Raw genomic sequence first — 9,715 nt, 5'->3', positions numbered from 1 at the left:
TGGCCGCCCGCTGGGCTGCAAATTCGGAACCTACTGAAAAAAAAGAAATCCGCTGGAAGTAGCTTCTGACAGGGGTAGCCTCAGCTGGCAGCGGGACCTGCCCGTGCCTCGGTTTGTTCCGAGGGTGCTTCCAACAGTGCTTGCGCACGTTGGCGGGCTGGCCTCCGGGTGCGGTGTGTTCCCTCCCTGCTGGCGTGCGGCGAAGGGAAGGGGGAAGATGTCGAGTACTCTAATGTCAGGTTTGCCAGAGCTCGGTGTGTGCCTCCGGTTGCATGACACCCGACAGACTCCGTAGATGAGGTAAAGGGAGGCTTTGTCCCCTCCTCACCGGGAGGCCTAGCCAGTTCTGAGAAGGCACTGACAGAAAGTCCCTTCAACTCCAAACCATGCCACCCAGTCCTTTCTGCTCTCTTTAAACATCTTCCCTCAAAGACTTCCCGTTCTGCCAGTAGAGCTAACCTGCCAGCTGCTGTTTTCTGTACCTTTGGTTCAGGCAGCGAGGCGATGGATGCTAGGTGGGTGGCTCCTGTGGGGACAACCTGGAATCATGTGGGGTTCCTTCACTTCCCTCTTCCCATGTCCTGACAGATGCTGTAACTGCATTTCCCCAACTCTTCTTAATCAGGAAGCAGGCCCCAAAGGAGCAAGGAGCCAAGCATGGTATGGCTTGCAGCAGGACCCGAGCAGGGCAGGCTGGGGACAGCTCAGAGTCCAGACTGTCCGGCAGCTTTCTGGTGATGAGGCAGATCCAAGGACAAGCCAGGGAGTCAGGCTACTGGTCCAGGATCAATACAGTCCATAGCGAGTCGGGACAGAGCTGTGGCCAAGCTGAAGGGCAGCACTCCTACGGTGTTGCTCAGGTGAAGCCTGTCACCCTCGTGCCTGCAGAACCTGCGTTCAGTAAGAGAAACTTAGTACATGCAATGCTGGTTTTGATTTTAAGCACCGTTTCAAAAACATTTGCATGGCAAATAGGTACACCTTACAGTATAGCTTTCTCTCTAAAGCAGAAACTGGAACATCATCTGCATTCACAGCTAAAAGCAGAACTGTGAGCATGGCACGCGAGGAGAGGTCAGGTTATGAAGATAGCCAGTGACATTTCCTTCGAGAACACGTTCAGGTTTTGGCATTACGGTCTATATACTCAATAGGGAATATGCCACAGTGAGAATGAAACATTTTAAAATATGCATATAAACACCCACGCTTAGTATAAAAACTGCCAGAGCGGCTCACCCACACTATCCCCCTAAATGCACAACAGACCTGTGTGTGGCTGTTCCGTTAATGGGAAAAAATCTCGGAAATTGGCAGACCCCTAATGAAGAATAACTGTCTTCATAAAAACATAATTATGCAATGTCAAATTTAGGAATAATATAAACATAACTTAATTTCTAAAATAAATGTTTGCAGAGATAAATACTTCTCTGTTCAAAAATGTCATTAACCCTTAGCTCTTAATGTTTTTAACTTGGATTCCTGTGGATCAGTTTTCCCAAAGAGATCTTGAATCTTAGGTATTTCCTTGCCACAGCAAATGTAGTACTGCTACAGTAAACTAATACATTTTGTTAGGGAGCTACATTTTTTTAAATGCTTTGCTTCTCTTTTACAGATATTAAGGAGCAAACATACTAACCATATCACCTGACAATTTGCAAGTTTGCTAGTGTCACTTCTTTGCATCTAAAGCAATTTCCATCATTTCATGGTTGACTCTTTCACAGCCACTGGGTAGGTGCCATCCTGATACATTCATGTTTCTATTTAAGAACTTCATTCTGTCTATAAAAGAGATACAGTCTCTCAATATGGATTCCCCTTCCTACGGTATATGTGCTTTGTGTACTTGTGTGCTCTCTTACTGTTCAGTCATTCGTTAAAGCTACGAATAGCTGTTTTATCTGAGGGTACCTTTCCTCAGTTACAGTCCTGTTGAATTGTGCAGTAACACGAGTTTTACATTTGCAGAAGAGATTTTACCCTCAACAAGTGTTTGATTCTGGTCAAAGTAGAGTTTTTATAGTTTCAACTACAGAAAAATAGCAGGTTTTTACTATAAAGTTTAGAAGTAAATTTCTATATCGCTGCTACAAATCCATATTCTGCTCTTTTGAAATTTCATCATTAACTATCTTGAAACTACATGAGAGGGGGTGGTTCCATCATTAGGGACATTGTAAGTATAAGTTTAGGCAAATGTGTATCCTAGCATGTATGAAAATCTGTCCCCTTTCCCAAGTAAGTAGGCAAGTAGTCATGAAAGCCTCTTTTCTCTCTAAAGGTCTTCCAGGCAGAAGCTCTGCTCTCTGCTGCCTCTGCCAGCATACCTTAAATTCCTTCCCTCATGCACATTAAGGCTTGATATGCCTTGTAGAGGAAATTTCCAGACCAGTGATCTTGGTGAGAGGCCTTTGTAGGAAAATTCAATAACCTGACTTTTAACAAGCATATAATATATAAAAAATCATGTTCGAAACTGTGAAAAGGCACACACCCAAAGTATTTTTTTTGGAAGCAGTGGCCATGAGAGGCCAAAAGCAGCAGTGACTGCCTACGTCTCCCTGAGCAGACTGCGGAGGTTTGAGCTCCTGCTGGACCAGGCAGTTTTCGTTGCTCCCCTGAGAATGATGCAGGGGTTCTGTCTCCTTTAGTCCTCCTCTGCGAGGCGCTGACCTTCACACTGGAGCCTGGCCAGCTGACAAGACCTTCTTTGGGGGCAGAACCCCTAGCTGGCCGAGAGGAATACCCACTTCAGCTGAAAGAGGCTAGTTGGTTTGTTCAGTGCTGTGAAGAACTTGGAGGTGATGAAGAAGGTGTGACTTTAGCCTGATGCTGAGAAGTTTCCTGAAGAGAAGATCCTGGGTTCCTTTCTCCACTGACAGCATCAGCTTCTCCTTCCTAGGGTGTTTCTGTATTTGATGATGCTGGGTCAACATACAGAGTTGATGCTGGGAGCAGGTACCAGAACCCAGTTTTCTCTGTCCCTGCCAGGCGAGTGAGCTAACCAAGAGGCAACAGAGCTAGGCTTCCTTCTGCTCGTGCAATTATTATTTTTTTCACTGTAGCACAAGTGAACAGAAGCATTGGAATTCTGCTTCCCCCGATGACTCGTGAGAGGAAAGACTGTAGCTTGCCAAAAAGGCCATTCTCCCAGGAGGCAACAGATTTGAAGAGAGGGATTACTTACATGTTGGAAGGTCAGGAAGGAGGTCACCAACCCGTCTTTTCTCCTGAATAAAGAATCTACCAGCTATTTAGATCTTGACTGTGTAATTTAACAATTGGCCTCTATATATACAAGTTATCCTGATTATTTCCTCTTCATTCAGCCACATCCTAAAGAAAGCAGTGCCTGCTGCTGCATTTTGGCAGGAAGCAAATCACCCCAATAAGTGCAAGTTGTGCTTGGAATTCCAATCTCAGGGGGATTAAAGCACTCTGTTCTGGTTCCTAGATCCCAGTTTCCTTCAGGTGCCAGCTGGATGCCTTGGCATACCTTTAGCTGCAGACAGCAGGGCAACTCCAGCATGTACAGAGACAAGATTGTGCATAGTCTTTAATTTTGCATTAATAAATATAACTACAGTTACAATACTTAAAAACTTCTGTAACTGCCATCTGGTTGCAGTTGAGCAGCTTTTAGACAGCAAATGTGGATATTGGTGCTAAGGTCCACTTAGAATGTGTTCTAGGTGATCATGATCCATATTGGCTCTCAGTCATTACTGATTTTAATAGGTAAAACAGGTGCATAAACTAAACTACAAAATAGTATTAGACTTGCCAGAAAAAAATTAGTTCCCTAGCTTTTTTATATGGGAAGAAAGCTTATGCTTTGTATTCCTTATAATCCTTATGTTCCTCAACTGCAAATTAGGGGGAGGATAATGGAGCCTATTCTTTACACAACTAATTTATCACTTCCTTACTAAATAGAAAATCTTCCTTTCCATCCTGTAGTATGCAGCCATTAAGTAATCTTGCTCGACTTACATGCATGGCCTGCCTTGTTTCTTATTAAGGGAAGTACTAAGTACTAAATAGAAAATCTTCCTTTCCATCCTGTAGCACGCAGCCATTAAGTAATCTTGCTCGACTTACGTGCATGGCCTGCCTTGTATTTCTTATTAAGGGAAGTACTAAATTCAAGTTATTAGAAGATGGATCCTAGGCATGGTGTTAGCATTTGAATTCAAATCCTCCAAGTAACTGAGTAGCTAGCATGTTGCTTTATAAAAATAGTTACATGGATATGTTTGTGTGTGCATGTCTGCATGTGTATGATTTGCATTTAGGGAAATGGGAGAGAGCGCATAGGATGGAGAGATAAGCTCATGAAATTTTGTTGGAGAAAGCATTTGGGTAAGCAAAGGATTTTCTTTCTAGGTTTGCTTTTTTTTTTGAGGGGGGGAGAATCATGAAACTGTTCTTTCTTTCTTTATACTTGACCATTTGTTAAAAGAGTTTCTATCTATTGGTAAAATGGGAGTTTCTTTTTTTTTTTTTCATGCCCTTTGCCAGTTCGTCTTTCTTTTCAAGAAGAATTATTCTAAAGTTGTGGAAAGAACTTAATAGGAAAAAACCCCCTTAAATTAATCATGAATTCTCCCTTTTCCCATTTTAAAACAAATCAATTCAGCAGAAAAGACCTATGTTATAGCTGAAAAACTTAAAAACTCAAGTTCTTATCTGAGAACCTACGTGCCAAGCCCAAGTAGCTGTTGGAAGTGTTGAGCTCCCAAAGTCTGACTAAAAAAAATCAATACCAGCTTCAGACAAACTTTACTGTTTCAGTAAAATTTGGATTGGGACACCTGGATCCCAGTTCCAATAGGGGGGAAAACCCAACAGCTGGTTTTGAATGTAACTGCATAACCTCACATATATAGTCTAGAGGAGATAGCAATCAAAGATGGGAAATAAGGAAGTGAAATAAATACATTTTTTCATTATTTATCATGTTTTCCTGTTTACCTCATGATAGTGAGGAAGCATTTTAAGTCATTTTTATCATTGCAGCAGTCAGTAGGCAGAAACTAGGCATAGATAATACTCTTTCTGATCTTTATTCAACAGAGGAAGAACAGTCCTCTTCCATCCATTGACTATTTGATGAAGTATCTCCTTGCAAAAAATATGTCAACAGGTATTTTCCAATGTAATCTGAACTACTCAAATATTAGCAAACTGATCCAGGATTTGGCCAGAAACTTATCTCAGAATGAAATGCACATGAAAAAGTTAACAAATAGATTAGCTAGATAGAAGCATTTTTCAATCCAAGTTACAAAAAAAGATTGTGTAATGCTTAACTGCTACTGCCAGTTCCATCGTAGATTCCGAGGGCATTGCATTCCACCCAGTCACACCTGCACTGCGTCTAACAGCTCCTGCTTGCGTTCAACTCAAGCAGCATTTCTCTTTACGGAAACTTCATTAAAAGGTTCACCCTGGAAAGTGTTAGAAAATAGCATTTAAGATGCTGCTCAGCTTTTCCAGAACAGAGGAGTTAAAAAGCACAGGACATTTAGACAAACCAGTGAACTGCACTGGACCTTACATTTTTGGGGATGCCTCTGTTTCTTTTGAAAGGGAGCAGAAGTATAAACACAGAGTATTTATTCTGGTTTTCCTTTCTCAGCTGGAAGAAACTGAGCTGCTGCTGCCAACTCTGGGGAACACCCATAGGCGAGTACTGCATTTCCAGAAAGTTTGAGTAACTCTGAACTAAAGCAGCTCTTCCAGAAAGGCATCTTGTACACAGGAAAGCATTGAAAAATGAAGGATCCACTGTATTTCTTCATAGTTTGTTCCAGTGATTAAGCAGCTGTACTTTTACAAATGCCATCTTGTTTTAAATTTTAATTTGTCTGACTTCTATTTCCATCTACTCTTCATGCCCCTCTCAGTTAAAGTGCCCTTTGTTTCCTATTCTCTCCCTGAGGAGGTTCTGACACATCACAACCGTATTTTCTCTCAGCTTTCTTTTCAGTAAACTAACACTGGGAGATTTTTAAAGCATAACTAGCAGTGCTAGCCCTCAATAATTCCTTTTTCTCGTTCAATGCTCCATTTTTTCCTTCTTCCTTTCAAAAATGCGAGTCATACATCGTGAGTCTCAGTCTCACCGATGCAGTATACAGAGCTGAGATCAGTGTTATGCTCGTCTCTGTTCACATGTATTCAAAGATCCCATGGAAGCAGACAATGAGTTTTGCACTATGATTTCCAGTGTCGTTGCTTTCCAGGGAATGAAGAGTTGCTTTTGCCCCCTGTGCTAGATAAAAAAAACTCAGCACTGCAGTGACTTTGTACACGGGCAGCCGAAGGGAGCCGTCCAACAGAAGAGGCCAGGTTGCTCTGCTCTTGCCAGTATTCACCCACAGGCTGCCAGTCGCTGATTTTGTCAGCAGCAACTCAATACTTTACTTCAGGATCAATGATGGAAAGAATGGATAACCTCTTTCCTAGTAACTACAACAAACAGAAATCAGCAGGGATTTCTTAGAGGGATATTTTTTATTATCTACTACTAAATCACTTCACTAGTTATAAGGTAAGCGTAAAGAACATTTTAAAGAATAATGTTGCTCAGACGGATAGCACCATGGTAAATGTGAAATACACTAAAGCAAGATTAGGCCTTTTCTCATTCCAAGCAGAATGCTGATTAGCCTATTCATTACACTAAATTGGTGAAGTATAAATTATTTATGAGGAAAGTAATTTATTTTTCCTCATTTTGGGCTCCAGTCATACAAATTTGGCTCTGCAGCCATAGCTGTTTCTTTTAGAAACTGAACAGCTGAGAAAAACAGGCCAAGTAGAACACAATTCTGATTTCAATTGCAAATATTTAGAAATTTAAAGAAAGCCAGCAGTTAAAAGCATTGGATATTTTTCATTGCTCCAGTGAAAACTCAGTCACTAAGTAAGTTAAAGACAAACTATCAAGGTGCCACAATCACTAAAATTAAAACATATTCCATTATCTGAAAGTAAAGATGAGGACATGGGCTAGGTAGCGCAGAGCTGCCACCCCAAAGGACCCTCCCAGAGAGAAGAATTGAGAAGTAGCAATAACTTTGTATAGCACTGATGGACTCTTACTGGATTTAAACAGACTTCAGACATACTTGTTCCCCAAGTGATCAAAGTCGATACCGAAACATTATGGGTAGTAAACAAGAATGAAGAAGAACGGGAAAAAAAGAATAGAACCCCCCACACACAATTTAAAAACCTGTATTGGACAATTGATAAGGTTCTATCAAAGATGTAGGTCTGACATCTCTGCAGAATTTCTTGGTGATGTTACTGTTTTATAACATTTTTTGACTGGACTATGTCCATGTGGAAAAGTATTCATGGGGAAGTAATTATCAAACAAATTAGAATCTAACCAGTTTCAGTTCATTGTGTATTTCAGACCCCTCAGGGTCTGACTAAGGGAGAGGCTAAGCTAAGTTTTTTCTATGGGTCTTTCACTGACAGCATTAGGGCCATTGAATTCACTGTCACATAGAATTTGGATTAGTGAGCATCCAGAGCTATACCAATGTACTCTAGCTGTTATCTGTCCCATTATTTTAATGTCAATTTACAGACTGATTTTATTTTTTACAGGCTTGTCTACAAAAGGACCACGCTGAATCAGCTACTAGAGTGTATATAGAGGGCTGCCACCTAAAAGAAGTATATGCTCAACAGCCGAGGTAATTCACATCAATCCTAAATTGTCACTTCTTGGCTATCTAGTTCTGGGTGCTGTCTGCCTTCGTAAGGAATGGACACATTTCATGACATTGAAAATGCTGAAATTTTGAAGAAAAAGTAATTAATGCATCTGTCTATCTGTATATGCTATAGGTATGGAACCTTTGACAGTACAGATCATCTTATTTTTCAGTGTGCGAAAAAAACCTCAACAGGACAATAATGTTCTGGCTGAATCCTGAATGTTACCCATTGTTTTCAGTACTCAACCAAATGAGTAGAAACTGAGACTGTGCAGAGATGAGTTTGCAAAACAAAGCCACCCTGCGCATCTGAGAATAAAACCTGCAGTTAAAACAAAAATATGAGGTCAGTAAGGGGACCTATTTATTCCTCAAGAAACCATCTCCTATTGCTGATATCACCCCATATTAAACTTCTTTCTTAGAAGATCCATCAAGATACCTCTGACCAGTCTGCTCCAGTGTAATTTGGATATGCGCATGTCAAACGTGCTTTTGGCCTATCTACTGAATGGAGGCTGCACTGGTGTGATTAGCAGAACTCACTGGGGGAACGTGGTGGCGTTGGGCTGCTTGCATCAGAGAGCAGCCTGTGTTACCCTGACACGGGAGCCGCTGGTGTGTGTCCAGAAGGCAGTGGCTCGCTCCTCTCCCTTCTGGGTCTCTACATGCTCCTGCATTTTAAGCCAGTCTGGGCAGAACTCTACAACTTATTTTTGTAAGCATGTGAAAGAGCTGTTTGTCAGGCCTTTAACTTCAGATTGGTCAGCACAGCTTTCTGAAAATTCATTCAGTGCTCAGTCTTTATTCTGTGCCAAGCACGAGCTGCCTACAGAGGAGAACTACACCACACTTACAGCAACTGCACTTCAACAGTCATGTTCTAGATGGAATCTCAAATGTTTACTAATCAGACAACAAGCCTTCCACAGTTCGGTGTATGAATACCTTAAGTCTGGCCCTCTCCCACCACAGTGAAGGAAATCAACTGGAAGTTCTGGAGCAAGTTATTGTGTGCCCATGACACACTGCAGCCATTCATCAAGCAAAGACTTTTAAAGTCACATGCAAAATATCAAAGAACATCAGTAAAGACCTCTCAGAACAAGAGTAAGAATACAGAGGATTTTTTACAGCCTTGCCATGTATTAAACACACAGCTAGGGTATGTTCTGCTAGATTGTGTGAAGAAACATTCTGTACTCCATCAGTTACTAGCATTGGGTAAATTGAGTCTAGAATGAAAAGCTCAGAATACAGATGCATATATGCAATTCAAACAGAACATACTCATTGCAAATGAAGTTGCAAACATTGAATTAACATGCCCAATGCAAATAAACTTTTTAAAAAAACAAGATGGACTTTTAAGTGGAAGAAAGAATTTTCTTCTTTCTGACATCCACCATTATTTAACCGTGTGGAGACGATGACGTGCAGTGAGTAATGCTCAAACTGGCATGAAGGCAGATTTAAAAGAGTACAGCACAGGCCCGCAGGAGTATCTGTGTACTGCAGCAGATCCCCAATCCTGGCTCCTGCGATGTTCCAGGCTCAGCAGGAGCTGGGTCTCATGTAGACAAAAGGTGTTCGTGACCGGTTACCTCTTGTTCCATTGAGTCCTGGTACTGCCCAGTTCACATTGACTTTTGTCTCGTGCCAGACTTTGCCTTCGCCTAAGGCTTGGCTCTTCTCTCACGCCCGCTCCCCATCTCGCAGCCTGAGCAGGAGGTAACGGAGCGCTCGCAGCCTGGCACGGGTACCCCTGCTGCTGCCACAGCCCCCCAGCCCCACGCAGGTGACCGGCTCAGCTCAGCTCAGCCGAGCCCAGCCCAGCTCAGCCCCAGCCCCATCCGCCGGCCCTCCCAGTGAGCAGGCAGCGGGGGAAGCAAGCGCTTCGCCCCGTGGCAGAGCCCAACTCCATTTTTCTCTTCCAACGCCGAGGGAGCGCAGGGGGAGCCGCTGCC

Source organism: Egretta garzetta, unplaced genomic scaffold (genome assembly GCF_000687185.1).
Source record: "Egretta garzetta isolate BGI_Z169 unplaced genomic scaffold, ASM68718v1 scaffold154, whole genome shotgun sequence".
Lineage (NCBI taxonomy): Eukaryota > Metazoa > Chordata > Aves > Pelecaniformes > Ardeidae > Egretta > Egretta garzetta.
The sequence above is the reverse complement of the archived record's forward strand: the minus strand, read 5'-3'. Positions refer to the sequence as shown.